Source organism: Pinus tabuliformis, chromosome J, assembly GCF_031772625.1.
Source record: "Pinus tabuliformis cultivar Carrire ecotype Pingquan chromosome J, CPIR1, whole genome shotgun sequence".
NCBI classification, from domain to species: domain Eukaryota; kingdom Viridiplantae; phylum Streptophyta; class Pinopsida; order Pinales; family Pinaceae; genus Pinus; species Pinus tabuliformis.
This window is the reverse complement of record NC_142295.1, coordinates 6,897,165-6,918,268: the sequence shown is the minus strand read 5'-3', so window position 1 is coordinate 6,918,268 and position 21,104 is coordinate 6,897,165. Positions and strand designations below refer to the sequence as shown.

General features: G+C 41.1%; 1 pseudogene across 1 annotated transcript in view; it reads right to left on the bottom strand.

The window, feature by feature from the left end:
* LOC149225156 (protein-tyrosine sulfotransferase-like) overlaps window positions 1-20,751 on the bottom strand; it is a 267,602-nt pseudogene extending 246,851 nt beyond the window's left edge. Inside the window, exons 1-3 of the transcript XR_016246941.1 lie at window positions 20,555-20,751; window positions 20,147-20,342; window positions 18,805-18,876 (exon numbers count right to left, since the gene is read on the bottom strand). The product of XR_016246941.1 is annotated as a protein-tyrosine sulfotransferase-like (transcript). The remainder of the gene's footprint in view (window positions 1-18,804; window positions 18,877-20,146; window positions 20,343-20,554) is intronic.
* Window positions 20,752-21,104: the final 353 nt, after the last annotated feature.

Sequence of the window (21,104 nt, the reverse complement as noted above, 5' to 3'; positions counted from 1 at the left end):
TCTTGGGCAGATGTTTGACTTGACTAGGAGGGAGTTGGACCAGGTTTGTGTTGAAAAGTGTAACTAGGTTTGGCCTTCTTAATGACATATGTAATTGTGATTTTATGCAATTAATGTAAAGAAGAAAAATAAAATTATTTTTGTAATGCTTGTCTCATGGGTTTCATGAGCAAGGAATTTTAATTTTAGATAAGGCTCCCATTGTGAGCCCTTAGGATTGGTCATAAACTCAAATTGGGTAAATGCCATATATGAAGGACCCTTCTTGGGCATGTTACATATGTATGTGAGTCATTGAAAGAGTCAAAAGACCCTCCAAGGCCAAGCACAAAACTCCCTTAAAGTCAGCTTACAAAAAAGAGGACAAGATGATCTCCAAAAGGCATGTCGGCCTAGTCTCCAAATCAAGTCAGCTTATTTACATGAGCAAACTACTATAAATAGGCAACTCGACCTCATTTCAAGAACAGAATTTGGACAAGGAAATTTGAAGCTAGAAAAGATGCGAAAAAAACAAGGAGCCTCATCACCAATCAAAGAAAGGAAGAAGTCAACCGAGCCAATTTTTGATCCGTTTTAGGGTTACTCTCTTCCACACATGTGAGATTACAATGCTATCTACTGCAAGAAAGAGCTGAATTTTTACAGTTACATCATGAAGGCAGATTGGGAAAGGAATCAAGTCAATCTTCAAGCCGAGTTGAAGAAGTCTAGTCTCCATATCAAGCGAAGGAAGTTGAAGGCAAAGATCTCTCAAGTACTGAATCTAGGGTTTCTGAATTAGGGTCGAAAGCAAGAACCTTACCATTATAGAAGATCATCCAAGAAGCATCAAGAAGTCATCATTGATCATCATCAACAAGGACATCACCATCAAAGGATCTAAAGTGATCTCCCTCTTTGTAGGATCAAGGATAATTCTTAAAGAGAACTATATTCATCAAGGAGAAGCTCTCTATTAACTATATCATCATCAAAATTCAAGGAGGCAGCAAGTGGAAGAAGCATCTTCACAAGTAAGTAAATTTATGTCTGAATCTGTCAAAATGTCTTTTTGCAAGGAAAGCAACAAATTGGTTGGCACTTCAAACTATCTTGCATGGAAAAAAAGGACAGATTTGAATCTCATTGAAAATGAGGTTATGGATCATGGATATATCACCAAACCAACGAAAGAAGATGCTCAAGCACTTGAAAAGTTTATGAAAGGGGAAGTGAGGACTCTCATAGAATCCATCAAGGATCCCCTCATTCCATATCTATCTAAACTCGACACCTCAAAAGAAATATACGACAAATTGGTAGAGTTGTTTTCTGTAAGTACGGCAGGAAAAGTTATCTCTCTAAGGCAAGAACTCTACAAGCTAAGGATATCAAAAGAAGAAGGGATAGCCTCATACTTTATGAGGATATCTGAAATAAGGGATCAACTTCAAGATCTAGGAGAACCAATGTCTGACAAGGAGATGACCATTGTAGTACTAAATGCACTACCAAAGGGATGGGGTAACTTTACTTCAAGCATCTATGGGAAGAAAGAAGCTACCCCATTCCAAGATCTATGGTCTCTATGCAAAATCGAAGAAACCAGACTGAAGGCAAAACCTGATGTAGGATCCAATGATCAAAATCAAGCATATGCTGCTATGACAAGGAAAAGAGGAAGATTTGGGAAATTTGGTCCTCATACAAAGAAAAAGAACATGGCTAAGATTCAATGCTATGGATGTCAAGAATATGGGCATTACAAAAGAGATTGTCCTAAGCTCAAGAAGGGCAATAACAAGAGAGGTAGAGAAGAAGCCCATATCACCGAAGAAGTGGAGGAAGCTGAAAAGAAAAATTCCAAGAAAGAGGAAGTAAAAGATATCTACTATGATTGAGATAGTCCTCCTCGCCTAGTTCTTTTCATGTTCCTGTTTTCAAGTTTTTCTGTTGTAAGATATGGCTATCATGATGATAGGATGCATCATGGCATCATAAGAAGCATTAAAAGCAAGAGCTCATGACATCATCATAGAGAAGCATGAAAAATAGCTGAAGTCTATGCTGGAAGGATATAGCTCTTGGTAGCCTCATTAGAAACATAAGTGGTACTTATGGGAAAAAAAAAAAAGGTCATCTAGCACAAGGCTCATCATACATCAGTCAAAGGGGAACATTTATTGAATGAGGATGCTCAAGATCCTCTTTTGGAATCTTCACCGAAAGGTTCACCTATCAAAAGGAAGCAAGGGTTTCATCAAGAATTTCATCTTGTGGGAATTCATGGGATGATGGTATGATGACAAAAGAAGTGAAGCAGATCAAGGGATTGAAGTTCCTTCAATCAAGGAAGTTGTTGAAGGAAGTCTAGATGACCTAAAGGAAAATGAGGTATGTATGCTTGTATTCGATATTGTAGAGTCATGTCATATGGTTGCAAGTAACATGGATAAATGTTCTATCTCGAGAGCATGATCAAAAGAAAGGATCTCCTCCTTTGAAAGGATGCAGGAAGGCATGAGTCACACATTGTCTAGATGAAATCAACATAATATGTCCTCATATGAAATATGAGGTGGTTGACAGTGATTGGAGGAACTCTGATTAAAAGTTCCTGGGAAGAAAATGTGTGAAGAAAGAAGGAAAGAGATCGTGGAATATGCAACCATGAAGAAGGCAATCAACATCCGAGGACTAAGAGATTTGACTAGGATATCTCCATGAAAGATATGAAGACTCTGATGAAGTCTGAAAAAGAAAGAGACCCTTGACAGTATATATCTTTTGGAGATGTGTCAATATGTATGCAAGAATCAGGACGCTGATGTGAACTAGAAGATGTCATGATAAAAGACCATCACAAAGGTAATTTTGATTTCATGTTCATTCCTTTATTTTTGAATGATATATGGATGGGCTTATGCAGAGCTGCCAAGGGAAGATCTATGGATATCTTCCACCCATGATGTCCATGTAGTAGGATGAAAGATCCTTAAGGAAACATGACATGAAGAAAGTAGCATGGCGTGAAGGAAGACCAGATATGAGTTGATGGATCACTTTCCGATAAAAGGAATAAAGACATGACTAACTCATGATGAAAGTGATGGATGGTCTATGCCCTACGAAGAAGTCCCGTAAAATGTAGACTCCTTGACAAAGAAGAAAAATTCATGACATCAAAGGAAGGAGTTCCACAAGCCGCTGATTTTCCCATGATCTCCACCTACAGAGTTGTTGGAAGCAAGTCCTTCGTCAAGAGGGAGCTTGGGTACATTCCTTAATGGAATGGGTTGGTCATCCCTGGTTAAGAGGGAGTGACAGTTGTGGTTCTTTATCTCATGTGTCATGCACTAGACTAGTACTAACAATCGTAAGTCTTAGTGAAGGCCATGAAGAGAGAGATAGACACATCATTCTTGTCTTCACTTGGGAAGACAGAATGGAAGATTGGGTAAACATCTGGCATCCGATACTCTTTGAGGATGAGTTAGGGCATCTAAGATAAGAGTAGCGTAGAGGATCGATATTCTTTGAGGATTGGGAATCCAAGATAAGAATAGTCCTGGTGGAAAACACCCTGAGAACGGTGGGGTATGTTCCAATAGAGATAATGATGAGGGTGCCTATACATCATTGGTCTCGTGGCTCGCCAGCATTGTGCTCTGATCTTGTGGAGAGAAGAGTTGTCAGTCAAGGCCTTGCTATGTGACAATGTTGGTTGATATGATGCTATAAAGATGGCTTACCAACCCGACTCTTCTTATGAGAATTCTTCAGATTGAGAATGTCAAAGTACCATGTATGGATTATGAATACCTCCCTAGTTAAAAGGGAGTGTTGAAAAATGTAACTAGGTTCAGTCTTCATAATGACGTGTAATTGTGATTTTATGTAATTAATGTAAAGAAGAAAAATAAAATCATTTTTGTAATGCTTGTCTCATGGGTTTCATGAGCAAGGAATTTTATTTTTAGATAAGGCTCCCATTCTGAGCCCTTAGGATTGGTCATAAAGTCAAAATGAGACAATGTCATGTATGAAGGACCCTTCTTGGGCATGTTACATATGTATGTGTGTCATTGAAACAGTCAAAAGACCCTCCAAGACTAAGCACAAATATCCCTTAAAGTCGGCTTACAAAAAAGAGGACAGGATAATCTCCAAAAGGCATGTTGGCCTAGTCTCCAAATCAAGTCGGCTTATTTACATGAGCAAACTACTATAAATAGGCAGGTCGTGTCGGAATTTCTAAGTCTAACTGTTAGAAACCCTTCATGTACTTTTTTTATTTATTTTTGCCTACTTGTTCTGATTAATTAACAAGTTATTTACCATGTAAATACTGGAAGTAAATACAAGTACATGCTCAACACATTACAGATCATCAATTGAAGGAAACAAAAAACAAGCACAAGTGACACCGTTGTTTTTCGACCAATGTCCCCAGAAAAACCCAATGCAGGAAACTGATGCAGCTATCTGAGGGTTTTATTATCATGCAGTTTCTGAATATAATCTGGGTGCCAAAACCGGCTCACCCAACAGAGAATAATCTCAGCAGTAGTACCTCTCTACTCGGAAGCAGATATTCCGGCTAAAACCCCGGATAAACACTCTGATAGCTCCCAGCTCCAATCTGCCCCACGAAAACCCCAACGTCAGCCTCTAGGGACTGCATCAGCCCTTTCTGGCCCAGCGTCACCCTGGCTTGCCCTATGTCAGCCTCTAGAGGCCCTGCATCAGCCCTTAGAGCCTTTGTGTCACCCACACTGGCTCTCTAAGGCACTGCGCAGCTCCTCGCTGCCTCTGCGTGGACTGCTCATTGGCTCTGCGTCCCTCTCTCCCGGCTTCTGCGCTAATCCTCCTAGTACTATCTCTGCCTCTCTGCTTCTGTATTCACTGACCCTCAACTGCAACTCTGATCACTCTTTCGACTTCCTTAGCAAACCCTGCCCAAGAAAATTGAAATCTTGATCAACTCAGTGTGTTCTCCAAGTGACCCTCAAGCCTCCTCTTATACTTTTCTCATTGACAAATCAACGGCCAAGATTAAGTCCCTAATCAACGGCTAAGATTAGATCTGGCTTGATCCATAACTTTTGGACCATTCTAACACAGTTTTATATTAATTAATATTTTATTTTCCCTAAGTTTAGACTTAGGGACTCCATTAAAAATATTAATTATTTTAATATCTCCCAAACTGTTTAGAATTTGCCCAAACCCTTTCTGGGTATTGGAGATCTCATGTGCCTTAGCCTCTCCACCAATTTTCGTAGCTAAAGCACATTCGATGCTACCCCAAATCAACACTCCCTCTTAGCGAGGATTGTGCTCTAGTAATACTCCTCACTGAGTATCACCCTGATCATCCGGCATCGGTCCCTGTGCTGATGCTAGGCCTGTTGCCCATCATCTGCACTGTTGCATCCTATACTGCTACCCATGGCCCTGCCACTGCCACTGTTGCATCCGTACTGCAACTCCCTCTACATCCGTGTTGCTGCCCATGGCCCTACCACTGCCACTGCTGCATCTGCACTGCAACCCCTCTCATCATGCTGCATCGTGCTGCCCATAGCACTACCACTACTAACTGCTGCACTACAACTCAGTTACTGAGAAGTAAGTAACTGATCTCCCAACTCTGACATCTTCGTCAAGCTAGAAACACTCCTGATGCTGAAGCTCCCTCTGTCACTGACAAGTGCTCCCTCTCTGACCTTTGCACTGCTGCAACAACTCCATGCATCTCGCACCGTTGCACACCTCTTTGTGCCATCCTGCACTGGTGCAACACTCCCGTGCCTCTCGCACTGTTGCAGCCTACTAGCCTCGCGTTGTCCTGGGAATCCTGCACTATAGCTCCCTCTGTCGCTCCATCCGCATCCATCTCTACTGACATCGCCAGTACTGCTACTCCTCTTCGAGGCTCCCGTAGCAAGGTCTAATCCAAGAGTTGGGTACCTCGAGGATCCTGCCCCTCATCGCATGTAGTCCGTCTGACTACAGCTCGATGTCTCTCCACTTCCGCAAAGTGGCGTGTGAGCACTCATGGCACAGTCATCATCTATCTCCAATTCCTTCTCCGCCCTTGCTGGCGCAGCCTTGGTCTTGAAAGCCTTTCCTTTGCTCTTCCTTCTTGGACAGTGGCTCTCAATAGTGACCCAGTTCCCCACAGTTGAAGCATTTGACCTTGGAGAGGTCCTTCTTCTTCCGTTTCTCCTACTTTCCCTCAGATGCTAGGGCAACATCCTCCTCTTCCTCCTTCTTGAATCTGATCCCCTTGTCGTTGCTTCCCGCCTTGCTTAGCCTTTTGATCTCTTTTTGGCGAAGACCTGCCCACATTTCCTCCCAATTTGGAAGGGTCGCCCTGCCCAATATGCTCTGGACAAACACTTCCCAGTCTTCTGAGACTACGTTCAGGGTTGTTCTCACCATCAATTCTTGATCCGACGTGGCCCCTATGGAAGTCAGCTGATCCCAGATCTCCTTCAATCGACCGAGGAAGGTGTCGATCTGTTCTCCCTTCTGCATCTGGTATGACCACAACTGATTTTCTAGTAGCATCTTCCTCTGCACGAAAGCATGTTGATACAACCTCTTTAGGGCCTCCCACATCTCATCTGTCATTTCTTCTCGACAATGTGTGGTACGACATGGTCCTTGACCCTGTCAAGGATGATGCTCTTGGCCCTCGCCATTGCATCCTCATACTTATCGTTATTAGCCCGGTCAACTGGGACCGCTATCGTCCTCAAGGCGAATTGCTTTAGACAGTTCCAACTTCCTGTCTAGAACGGATAAGATTCTGGCCTTCCAGACTACGAAGTTTGAGGCTCTATCCAGTCTGTCTTGGTCTCTTACCCCATTCACTGCCATCTTGCTGCTCCTCTACTTCCCTCCTGAAACTTCTTCGTGTGACTCCCTCTGAGCCTCGATTTCCCTCCTGCAAACCCTTCTGCCAATGTTGAGATGCCCCCACTCCGATTGTTAGTGCAACTGCACAACTGATCCGGACTTCTTGGCTAGAAATCCTCGGTAGCAACTCCCTCCTCCTTGATCTTGCCCTGTTAGGTACTATTCTGACTACAGTACCCCCACTAGCTTCACTCTGCAACTTACCCATAGCCTCCTAAGCTTCAGCAACTGAAGGTTAGAGCTTCTGGGCTCTGTGCAATCCCGCACCAGCAAAATCCGCACCTCTTGGCCACGGGCGTCAATCCTTCCTAACTGAGAAAGATGACCGAGCACTGCGTAGGTCGAGTCTGCTCCCCTCTGCCACTGCGTTGATCCTCTTCCCAACTCAACCTTGATGACGCAGGCACTGCGTCACCCCTTCCTTGTTGCTTCTCTTCTACGAACAACTTCTGTCACTCGGGAATTGCTGTTTTCTACTACTGCTGCTCTGCTCGACTGATGTCCTCAGTTCTCCTGTGATCTGCAACCACGCTCCAATACCATGTTGGAATTTCTATGTTTAACTGTTAGAAACCCTTCATGTATTTTTCTGATTTATTTCTGCCTACTTGTTCTGATTAATTAACAAGTTATTTGCGATGTAAATATTGAAAATAAATACAAGTACATGCTCAACACATTATAGATCATCAACTGAAGGAAACAAAAAACAAGCACACAAGTGACACCGTTGTTTTTGGACCAATGTCCCCGGAAAAACCCAATGCGGGAAAACCGGTGCAGCTATATAAGGGTTTTATTATTATACAGTTTCTAAATATAATCTGGGTGCCAAAACCGGCTCACCCAACAAAGAATAATCTCGGCAGTAGTACCTCTCTACTCGGAAGCAGATATTCCAGCTGAAACCCCAGAAAAACACTCCGACAACTCCCAGCTCCAATCTGCCCCACGAAAACCCCAGCGTCAGCGCTTTCTAGCCCAGCGTCACCCTCGCTTGCCCTGCATCAGCCTCTGGAGGCCCTGCGTTAGCCCTTAGAGCCCTGCATCAGCCCTTAGAGCCTTTGCATCACCCACGCTGGCTCTCTAAGGCACTGTGCAGCTCCTGGCTGCATCTATGTGAGCCCTGGTTGGATCTACGTGAACCTCTAGCTGGCTCTGCGTCACTCTCTCCCGGCTTCTGTGCTGATCCTCCTGGTACTATCTCTGTCTCTCTGCTTCTGTATTCACTACCCCTCAGATGCAACTCTGATCATTCTTTCGACTTCCTCAGCAAACCCTGCCCCAGAAAATCGAAATCTTGATCAACTCGGTGTGTTCTCCAAGTGACCCTCAGGCCTCCTCTTATACTTTTCTCGTTGACAAACCAACGGCCAAGATTAAGTCCCTAATCAACGGCTAAGATTAGATCTAGCTTGATCCATAACTTTTGGACCATTCTAACACAGTTTTATATTAATTAATATTTTATTTTCCCTAAGTTTAGACTTAGGGACTCCATTAAAAATATAATTATTTTAATATCTCCCAAACTGTTTAGAATTTGCCCAAAACCTTTCTGGGTATTGGAGATCTCATGTGCCTTAGCCTCTCCACCAATTTTTGTGGCTAGAACACATCCGATGCTACCCCAAATCAATAGCTCAACCTCATTTCAAGAGCAAAATTCGGACAAGGAAATCTGAAGCTAGAAAAGGTGAGAAAAAGACAAGGAGGGAACCTCATCACCAAGCGAAGAAAGGAAGAAGTCAACCGAGCCAATTTCTAATCTATTGTAGGGTTACTCTCTTCCACACATGCGAGATTACAGTGCTCTCTACTGCAAGAAAGAGCCGAATTTTTACAGTTACCTTGTGAAGGCAGATTTGGAAAGGAATCAAGTGAATCTTCAAGTCGAGTTGAAGAATTCTAGTGTCCATATCAAGCGAAGGAAGTTAAAGGCAAAGTCTCTCAAGTATAGAATCTAGGGTTTCTGAATTAGGTCCGAAAAGTTGTAGATCTATCCCAAAGGACCGAAATCTTGAAGGGTAGCCGAGAAGGAGGAAAAGGCAAGAAGTTTGACTATCGTTGACTCAAGGACGAAGATGAAGCTTTGTGTCTTAGTCTTGGAATGGCAAATAGGTCAAGGGTCTTGGTCTTGGTATTCATCAATTGAAGTCTCTATAAGAAGAAGAATTTGTTTGGGTTTTCCTCTCAATTGGGAGAGGTTTTGGCCTTGCCTGATGGCCTACATTCTGTGTCTTTTGTCTCTTTATTGTTTATGCATTGGTAATGTAACAACCCCGGGTTAAACGTTCATGCAATAAAAGTTAATAAAGGCAAAATAAGACCATGGTTAAGGGACACTTATTCCAAGTTGAATGTTGTGCAAAGATATCCTAGTGGGCATCACATGTTGTGTTTATGGCTAAAGGGAAATTGGAAAATCCATTAAAAAGGCAAAAAGGTATTTTTGGCATTTTATTTATGAAAATAAGGGAAAATAGGAGAAAAGGGAGGTGAAAGGTCACAGGTTGCATGTGAGGAGGAAATTGAAGGAAAATAACAGAAAATTGAAGAAATTGGAGGCATGAATAATAAAAAGACCTCAAAGCATCAGTTGGTAGCTTTTTGGTCGCCTTTTTTCAGTTCATTTTCAAAATTAGTCTCAAAGAGGAGAAGAGCACCAAGAGGAGGAGAAGATCAAGCAAAGCAAAGGAAGGAAAGCAAGCAAAGAAAGGACAAGGAAAGCAAAGATCAAGTAAGGAAAGGTTTGTTCAAGCAACTTCAACAAGAATACTTGCAGGGAATGGATTGCATGTATGATTTCCCAGCTGGTTTTGACATGCATGGTATGTGCATGTTGGTATTTTGTTCTTTTGTTGTCGATGGAATGGTTTTGTCGGGTTTTGACAGTGGTTTTCACCCTTGCCTTGCCATTTCTGAATAGCCATGGTGTGATGGGATTGTTCTCAGTTTTGAACTTTGGAATTGTCGAATGGTTTCGGAATCCGGGGCGAAGGTGGTCTCAGGAAAAATCCCAAAGGCCTAGGAATCCCTTGACAGGTAATGGAGGGATACACGATAAAGCATGAACGTGGAGACAGGAAAATTTCTCAAGGATGGTGAAGGAATCCAAAGGCATTCCAAGCTCGGTTTGGTTCTGTGATCTTGGGACCAGTTTAGGTAAGATCACGGTATGGTGAGGGTGGAGGTGGTTTAACCTCTGGATTCCCTTGGTTGTTTATGGATTGATTTATCCATAAGATCCCACATTCATGCTTGGAATATGGCACGGGGGTGGCTGGCTAAAGGAAAGATTTGGTTCAGCCATGTCTATGGTCGAGTGGTTCATGGAAGTGCTGAACCTAGTTGGCTCTTGCCTATGTTTAATGAAAGTTAAATTCTCATGCTTTGATTGGTAAATGTATTTGTTATTATGTGGCTTTAATGGTTGTTCTCTTATTGATATTGATATGGTTATATGTTGGTTATAAGCATGGTTATATGACATTTCTCAGTCGTGGCTCTTTTCATGTTTTTACTGGTAACTGAAAGAATAATGGATACAAGACCTAATTGATGTTCAGACATCTAATGTGAGAAGGTGGTGACCCTCTTTGTTAAGTCTCAGATGAGTTTTCAGTCCCTTATATTCAGACTTGCATTCATGACTTGTAGGTTGCATATCTACCAAGTGCTTGACAGAATGTCAGCCCCAGTTGGGGATGGTCAAGTCTAGTCCTGGTGTCAGTTTTTGGTTTACAAGCATTGTCCTAGTGCCAGTTTTTGGTTTAGAAGCATTGTCCTTATGTATTTTATGAATTCTGGAAGTCACATGGATTTCTGGGCAAAGGCTTAGCCCCAACCCTGGAAAATAGCCTTAAATTCCACAGTCGCTAGCACAACACTGGCAGGAAAAGTCCACAGTCGCACTCATACAGGCTCATGGGAGCGACTAGGACCCACAGTCGCATGGATGCCTTGGCAAGGGAGTGATTGGGGGTGAAACTCAGGGAAAAGTTGAGTTGTCTCAGGGGATGGACTCCTGGAGGGGTTGGGATACTCCTGGAGGGTCTGTGGCACCTGAGGGAAGTCAGTAAGGTCTGTTATGTCGACTCCATTTCCTTAAGGTCACCTAGGAGGTTGAGTCTTGTCATAGTAGCCCCTCATCTCATGTTTACCCGAGTAAGCCGATGAAAGTGGGTAGATATGAGGGGAGGTGTGGTTACAGGTAGTTGCTTGATGAAGAACACAATAATAATCTAAGTAAAGAGAATATCCTAGTCTAAAGAAGTAAAAAGCATTCACAAGCAGTTATCAAAAGAAGAGAAATCACCTAACCTTGATGCCCTAGATTTCTCAACATAGTATCAAATCTAAGGTGAAAAAGTCAAGGAAGGGCATCTTATCAAGGGACACTCAAGGATCAGATCTCGAGAAATACATCAAATCAAATCTAAGAAGATCATCTTGGAGTCAAGATCTACAAAGAAGTATCAAAACCCTAGATCGAACAAGAAGCCTACACCAGCAACAATCTTGGGACCCTCAAGTCATCTCAAGAGACAACAAAGACCCTACTCAAGTTGAAGGACTTATAAATCAAGTTTCTTACTAGAGAACCAAGATCAAGGACATTGTCATCATCTTCAGAAGTTTGAAGGCAATTTCCTCTCGTTGAAACAAGGACCTTACTATTGTAGAAGATCATCCAAGAAGCATCAAAAAGTCATCATTGATCATCATCAACAAGGGCATCACCATCAAAGGATCTAAAGTGATCTCCCTCTTTGTAGGATCAAGGATCATTCTTGAAGAGAACTATCTTCATCAAGGAGAAGCTCTCTATTAACTATATCATCATCAAAATTCAAGGAGGCAACAAATGGAAGAAGCATCTTCACAAGTAAGTATATTTATGTCTGAATCAGTCAAAATGTCTTTTTGCAAGGAAAGCAACAATTTGGTTGGGGCTTCAAACTATCTTGCATGGAAGAAAACGACAGAGTTGAATCTCATTGAAAATGAGGTTATGGATCATGTCAAAGGATCTATCACCAAACCAACAAAAGAAGATGCTCAAGCACTTGCAAAGTTTATGAAAGGGGAAGTGAGGGCTCAATTATATTACACAGATTAGCAAACACATGTACATAAGGTAAAGTGCAGATAGAACATTAAACGATCGACAGAAAACAAGCCAAGACAAGAGACACAAGACGTGGCGACTAGCCAAGGACAAACCCCACAATGTGTGGGGAAACCCTTTGATCAAATCTTCTTTTATCTTAAATAATTCAGCAGAGAGAAATAGTACAATAAATCTAATTTATATCAGTAGTAGCAAACCCTAGATCAACAGCATCAGCATTAGTGGTTTCATCATCAAAACTAGGGCAGTCGATATCTCACAAACCGACTATCGGATCGGCTTGATTCCACCACCAAAAGTTGCACCCTTCAGAGGAGGTTCAGTGAACCTACAGCGCAAATCAAAAGAGGAGGTTTGATGGTCCACGCTGGTCAGACTTTGGATCTGTAGTTGCAGCTTCAATTTCAGCAGCTTCCTTCAAACTAGGGCAGTCAATATCCCGCAAACCGTCCGTCGGATCGACTTGATTCCACCACCAAAAGTTGCAGCCTTCAGAGAAGGTTTAGATGAACCTACAGCGCAATTCAGAAAAGGAGGTTTGATGGTCAACGCTGGTCAAATTTTGGATCTGCAGTTGCAGCGTCAGTTTCAGCAACTTCCGGCTTCACATGTGTGAGAGAGAGACCCTTTTCTGCGCAGTAGAGAAGAGACTCTTTTTTGCGCAGTAGAGAGAGAGATGTGATGAGATGAGTGAGTCCAAATGAGGAAAAGTCCTCCTGTATTTATACACAACATTGGTGTTTGAATAGATGCGACTATTGGGCTTCTGAGCCTACATGAGTTGTAGGTTGGCTTGATAATAATTCCATAATCAAAATAAATTCATATCTCCATGAATACTTATCGGAATCGGATGATCTTTATATCAATCCTACACCTCTCGACGAGAGGAATCTAATAAAAATATTATCAGCCATGAATAAGATGACCCACATGAAGTTGAACTATTTCGGTTGTTTTAGTGCTTATCTTGTTGGGAATGTGTTGTAATGATTGTCATTGTTGTCTCATCCTTGTGGACTATTCCGCAGGATACTAGACATGCTTTTCCTTACTCATAGATTATAAAGACCATCGCATCAGTTGTGGACTATTCCACTGGATGTCGGACATGCCTTTCTAGTTTGTGTGTCTCATCCTATGTGGTACTATTACCTCTCACTTAGAGACTCACTTTTCTCCCCCCTTTTTGCAGTAAGAGAACCTAGACACAGTTGCGCTACCCACTCACCTTGTTATTCAAAGAAACCATTGCATCACTCTCCCGTGCTGACAGCTAGAGCCAAGACAGATCTTTGAGGATTTGACAACCAAGCCTTTATACTGGATGATGGGACTCCTACACCAAGCGGTGTGCGGTCTAATTGGGACTTCATATCGGGGAGATCCCCTCGGTTGACAGATTTTCAGCACCATCAACAGAACCTTACAATGAAGATTCCATCAAAGAATCTTGAAGATCTTGCATATATTAGCTTTGACAAATGTATGATGAGCCATGTCCTAGATAACTTCTTCCTTTTTCCATGAGGTTTCCAAGAGATATATCCTACATAGTTGACTGCCATAGGTTTTGTTCCAGACATCCTTCATGTTGCCTATGACACGAGCTCTTCTAATGCTTCTATCATGATGCCATACTCTAATATGATGCATCCTATCTTAGTTATAATGCTTCCTATCCATAATTTTACACAACATAAGAGTACCTAATAATGAAGGAGATTATCTCAGTCATAGTAGAGATCTCTCACTTCCTCCTTCTTAGGCTTCTTCGTCTCGGGTTCTTCCACTTCGTCGGTAATATGGGCTTTCTCCTTATTTCTCTTGTTATTGTCCCTTTTAAGTTTAGGACAATCTCTTCTATAGTGCCCATATTCTTGAGATCCATAGCACTGAACTTTAGCCATGTTCTTCTTTTTTCTTTTGAGGACAAAATTTACCAAACTTCCCTTTTCGTTTTGTCACTGTTTGACCCCTTTCACTTGATCCTTTATCACTTTCTCCCTTCAACTTGTTTTCTTCTGCCTTGAATAGAGACCACAAGTTGTTGAATGGGATAGCTCCCTCTTCCTTACGAGCATTAGATACTAGGTTACCTTTTTCATCAGTCAATGCATTTAGAATGATGGAAATCATTTATTTATCAGATATCATCTCTCCTAGATCTTGCAGTTGAGTTCTTGTTTGAGATGCTTTTGAGAGACATGAAGATATCCCTTCATCCTTTGATACCTTCAATTATATAGATTAGATCTAAGTGATATGATCTTTCTTATTGCACTTTCAGAGAATAGTTCTACCAGCTTATCATATATCTCTTTTGATGTCTCCAGCTCGGCTATATAGGGAATGAGGGGATATTTGATAGATTCCTTAAGAATCTTTTGAGCCCTTAGATCCCTTTCCATGTATTCAGATAGTGCTTGATCTTCAAATGGTTTGGAGACCTTTCCATGGACATGATCAATGACTTCATTTACTTCGAGGACTATGTCTATCCTTCTTTTCCATGCAAGGAAGTTCGATGGCCCAACCAGCTTATAGTTCTCCTTGCAACATGAAGTCATTTTACTAGATTAGATTATAGAAGAAAAAGGTACTTACTTGTTAAGTGAAGATAGAATCTTCAACTTGATCCCTTTGTTGATGATGATTGATTAAGATATCTTAATGCTTCTCGGATGGTCTTCTTTTAAGGATAAGGAGATCCTTGCTTCAATAAGGGGGAGTCTGCCTTGGAACCTTTAGAAGATGATGACAATGTCTTTAGCGTTCAAGATACTTCAGCTTCTTTGATGGTGAATGAGTATAGATTAGAAATGCTTCTAGGGTTTCGACTTTTTCCCTGCTTCTTCCTTGATGATGATTCCAAGACTCTTGCTGAAGTAGATTTCTTCGATCTAGGGTTTTGGTATGATGTGGATCTTGAACTTTCGCTTTGGTATTCTTTGTCTCGCTTTGATCCCTTTCTTGAAACTCGATCCTTGTGTGTCTCCTTGATTAGATGCCCCTCCTCGATTTTAGCACCTTAGCTCTGATCCCATGTTGAGAAATCTAGGGCATCAATAGATAGTTGATTTCTCTACTTATGATAATTGCTTGTGATAGTCTTTTGATTTCTTGATTATGACCTTCTCTTCTTGAGTTATTATTGTGTTCTTTTCATCAAGACAATTATCAAATCATGAACAATAAGGAGACAAGAGCACAGTATATAGGCTTGTAAGCCAGGGCCAAAACCTCTCACTGTTTAAGAGGAAAACCCAAACAAAATTCTTCTTATAGATCTTCAATTGACGAATACCAAGACCATGACAAAGACCCTTGACACTAGAGTCCTCCCTAGACCAAGTCACCGGCTTCCTCTCCAACGTTGTTCTTCCTCTTCTCCATCTCGGCTTCCTTCAGACTTTCGGCCTCTTCTTGTAGGTCTGCAATCCCTCTTCTTGATCACAGAAACCCTAGATCAGATTTGTTCCTTGAATAGTTTCTTCAAGAGGGAGAACCTTTCTCTATCTTACTCGACTTACTTCAGCGAAGATTTCTATCAAAACAAGAATAGTTCTAGGTGACTGCAATCTTCGATCCTCCCTTACCAACTTCGAGCATGTTATCTTTCCACGTGTGACGATATACTATGCCCAAAACAGTCCTTAATGATGCCTCTCTCCTTCGCTAACCTTCCTTTGTTCCTCATTGGCTTGGAGGCTTCTTCTAAGATGTATTACGCACTTCTTATTGGAGATTTGCTTCACCGAATTGCTTGCCTTCAAATGAGGTCGCGTATGGGTATATATACTGGTTTGTCCATGTCCTTTAGACCGAAATGCTCTCTGGAGTAGGCCGACTTCTCCTTTCTAGAATAATCCTTCCATTGTAGGCCGACTAGAGTGATGGCTAGTGACAAGGTCTTGGAGGGTTACTTACAAAGACAAATATGACTCTTTACAATGTGTAACATGTCTTTATTACATGACAATGACTCTTTAGACTTTTATGTTAGGTCCCTATTGGTTGCATAACATTTTATGACTAGATGACAATATTCCTAAGGGCTCTCAATGGGAGCCTTAACTAAAAATAAAATCTCTTTCTCATGAAACCCATGATGCAAGCATTATAATAATTTATTTTTCTTCTTTTCATCTCTTACATAAAATCACAATTACATGTCATTATGAAGATCGAACCTAGTTACACTTTTCAACAACGAAGAAGTCCTGTAAAATGTAGACTCCTTGACAAAAAAGAAAAATTCATGACATCAAAGGAAGGAGTTCTACAAGCAGTTGATTGTCCCATGATCTCCACCTAGAGAGATGCTGGAAGCAAGTCCCTGGTCAAGAGGGAGCTTGGGTACATTCCTTTATGGAATGGGTTGGTCGTCCTTGGTTAAGAGAGAGTGACAGTTGTGGTTCTCTATCTCATGTGTCATGCACTAGACCAGGACTAACAGCCATAAGTCTTAGTGAAGGCCATGAGGAGAGAGATAGACACATCATTCTTGGCTTCACTTGGGAAGACAAAATGGAGGATTGAGTGAACATCTAGCATCTGATACTCTTTGAGGATGAGTTAGGGCATCCAAGATAAGACTAGTCGTAGAGGATCGATATTCTTTGAGGACTGGGAATCCAAGATAAGAATAGTCTTGGTGGAACACACCCTGAGAACCCGGGTGGGGTATGTTCCGATAGAGACAATGATGAGGGTGTCTATACATCATTGGTCTCACCAGCATTGTGCTCTGATCTTATGGAGAGGTAGAGTTGTTAGTCAAGTCCTTGCTATGTGACAATGTTGGGTTGATATGATGCTATACAGATGGATTACCAGTCCGACTCTTCTTCTGAGAATTCTTCAAATTGAGAATGTCCAAGTACCTTGTATGGATTATGAATACCTCCCTAGTTAAAAGGGAGTGTTGAAAAGTATAACTAAGTTCAGTGTCCATTATGACATGTATAATTGTGATTTTATGTAATTAATGTAATGAAGAAAAATAAAATCATTTTTGTAATGCTTGTCTGATGGGTTTCATGCGCAAGGAATTTTATTTTTAGATAAGGCTCCCATTGTGAGCCCTTAGGATTGGTCATAAAGTCAAATTGAGTCAATGTCATGTATGAAGGACCCTTCTTGGGCATGTTACATATATATGTGAGTCATTGAAAGAGTCAAAAGACCCTCCAAGACCAAGCACAAATATCCCTTAAAGTCAGCGTACAAAAAAGAGGACAAGATGATCTCCAAAAGGCATGTCGGCCTAGTCTCCAAATCAATTCGGCTTATTTACATGAGCAAACTACTATAAATAGGCAGCTCGACCTCATTTCAAGAGCAAAATTCGAACAAGGAAATCTAAAGCTAGAAAAGGTGCGAAAAAGACAAGGAAGTAGCCTCATCACCGAGCGAAGAAAGGAAGAAGTCAACCGAGCCAATTTCTGATCTGTCTTAGGGTTACTCTCTTCCACACATGCGAGATTACAGTGCTATCTACTGCAGGAAAGAACCGAAGTTTTACAGTTACCTTGTGAAGGCAGATTTGGAAAGGAATCAAGTGAATCTTCAAGCCGAGTTGAAGAAGTCTAGTCTCCATATCAAGCTAAGGAAGTTGAAGGCAAAGATCTCTCAAGTACAGAATCTAGGGTTTTTGAATTAGAGCCGAAAAGTTGCAGATCTATCCCAAAGGACTGAAATCTTGAAGGGTAGCCGAGCAGGAAAAGGCAAGAAGACTCAAGGAAGAAGAGGAAGCTTTGTGTCTTGGTCTTGGAGTGGCAAATAGGTCAAGGGTCTTGGTCTTGGTATTTGTCAATTGAAGTCTCTATAAGAAGAAGAATTCGTTTGGTTTTTCCTCTCAATTGGGAGAGGTTTTGGCCCTGGCTGATGGCCTACATTATGTTTCTCTTGTCTCTTTATTGTTTATGCATTGGTAGTTGTTTGATGAAGAACACAATGATAATCTAGATTCTAAGTAAATAAAATATCCTAATCTAAAGAAGTATAAAGCATTCACAAGCAGTTATCATAAGAAGAGAAAATACCTAATCTTGATGCCCTAGATCTACTTTGTTGGTCAGGGATTGACTACAAGATCTAGGCGTGTCTCTTGTTGAACTGAACAATTTCTCTAAGGAAAAGGTTGTTGGGTTTTTCCCCATGTGCGTTTTCCCAAGGTAAATGTTTGTGTTCTTGTTTGGCTGTCCCTTTACGGTCTTTCGGGCATTTAGTTTCTACTGTTATGATCTTCTGTGTAATTGCTTTATGATGAATATGAATGCAAGAAAAGAGTTTAGAAGATCCTATTAAAAATCAACATAAGTTACCCATCCAACAACAATGTTTATATCCTCTGGCTGTGGAAGTGGGTCCAACTCCCTCAAAGGTAGGTCTTCATTGTCAAATGTTGTTGGCTGAGTCTCCAGAACCCACTCTGACATGAGATTGATTTATTTTAAAAGAAAATAAGATTAAGTGGTCTCCATCATTAGCTGAATGGTTCCATATGGAACCAGCCAGTTTGGTAAGTAACCGGCTGGTTTTGGCAATTATGGCCAGTTCCATATCAAACAGCGGGCTCTGGTGCAACTTTGTATTGCTTGCTAATTTGAAAGCTCTAGGTTTTCCATATCATAGCAGTTAATAATAACTCCTGCCTGTTTTGACAGACAGATTAACCAACAATCATCTTTATCTATTGAATATTCTTTCACATACTGATAATACTGCTTTAAGTAAATGAGCATATGAAATCTTACCTTGGATCAAACCGAAGTTTGTCATAGGACCGTGGGCACTCCTGATTGTGATCATACAGGTTTCGCAAAAAGCTGCAAGAAGCAACAAACCTTGATGTTTAGAGCTCAAACAACTTTATGCCACTACTATGATCTAGTATCTTTTATTTTTATTGAGGAGAGCATCGACAGCTTACATTCACAGGCTTGACATACAGCTGTACACATACAGCTAAATGAACATTCATTATTTTCACAGAACCCCAGAATCAAAATCCATTGGAAACATCTAGACAGGGTGCTGGTGCAGGTGTGGGTACTGGTGCAAGATAACGCATAAGGGTTCAAAAATATAGTGTCTTTATCAAGATTAAAGTTACCAGACTGAAATAACCAAAGAGTGAGGATTGACTAGTTATCCCAAAAAACTCACAAGTTAAATCAGGAAAATTCAAATAAAAACACTAAATCTCAGGATAAAAGATATTCTGCATTCATAGTTAGCCTTGCAACGCTTAGATAATGCAGATTTTCAATAATAACTCGTCTCAAAATACAAAGATGATATTATATACTGTAAAAGACCCTGGACACTGGATGGTTGACAGGTCTGCTGGTTGTCTGCTGCGATAGCAAGTTAGAAAAGCAAGCAAAATAATTGATCCTTTTCTCTTTCTGTCTTGCATACACAAACCACCTAGCAAATCAGACTTCCAAGTAAATTTGGCTTGTGATAAAAGAGAATCTGAGTCATACTCATGAGCCAAAATCACGAATATCACTAGAGCAGAATCCGTCTTGGAAAGACTAACTCAACTCAGTTTCCTCAAGGAGTGGAGTCAAACTCGGGAATCGGCTCTGGCCCCGAAGAGTCTAGTAATACTGGATTCAATATTAAGCAACTGATAACCCTGATCATCGTTCCTCTATATAAATTAGCAATTGCAAAATAACATCCGTTTGCCACCTGTTAAAGGGTGATTTGGAAATTGCGGCTACTAGTGAAATTTTAAGCAAATAGACCATGATCATGGAAAATTTGTAAGCAGTTGGTGTGGATCTCCCAAGCCGCAGAAAGAATGCGAGTGCCCAATAAGTATAGAGTTACGATTCAGCCCTTAACTTTACCAGCTCAAAATCACAATTCTACATGAAGAATGCATTCAACGGCATTTTTCTTTTTTTTTCATTTTGCAAAAAAGGCAGGCAAACTAGTTGTCACCTTGCAGGTAAGAGAAGCCATCATGATTATCTATCAAACATCCTAGAGACGCATGACAACTCTAATACCTGGCAGATTTTATTTGCTATGGACATTCCAAAATGCAAATAATAATAGAAATGTATAATTATAACAACTCACCAGTGAAAATATGTCCTGCCCCCAGTCCTTGGAACATGGAGGAAAAACAGCAAGTCCTTTAACAGCAACCTCTCCTGCTCTGTTCCTCCTTCGAGTTCATGTAATGATTTATCAGCCCATGTCTTAACAATGGCTCTGCAGTTCCCATAATCATCATAATTCCTGGCAGCCAATACACCCTTCCCTGCAACAGATACTGATAGGAGGCGAAGGTTTCATTCATTTTCGGCAGAATGCCCGTGTCAAAAAACAAAGAGGAAAAAATTGCAAAAGCTATCAAGAACAAAATAAAAATAAAAGGCAAGTTTCGAAAAATTTGAAAATGAGTTCCAGAGATGTAGGTAAAAGGCAAGTTTCGAAGAATTTGAAATGAGTTCCAGAGATGCAGGGGATTAAAGATCAGCTCACCTGTTAATACAAACAGCAGTACACTGAGAGCTGAAAAATTCATGGAGAAAAATATAAAGAATTAAAAAAGAAGAAAAAATAACTTTGCTGCAATAGGTCTGACAAGGATTTTGCAGAGCGTTTAACCCTTTCGATATTGAAGTCAGGACTTCTGCGCATCAAGAACCATCGAATTCGCTGCAGCCTGCGTTGTCCGAAATTTCGCTTCTTATAAATTTCGTCCTGAAATAAGACAAGGATCGCAGCAGGCCGCTTTTCGCTCCCCACTTTCCACCTCTGACGTGGCGGTGTTGCCAATGTGGAATCCGACGTGGAATGAATGTCAAATAAGGGATTTTGGGGGAACGGAAAACCATTTTAGTTAATATTTAATTGTAAGCTAGGGATCTTAGGTCAATGGTTGATTGAAGGGGAACAATATTCTAGTAGACGGCTTTTCGGTCTCACAGTGGGTCCCACAGGAGGGACACACCTGCATGGAGGTATTTAAGGTCTTGCTTTTTCTAAAAAGGAAAAATCAAGAGTCAAAAATACCATTAATGTGAACAAA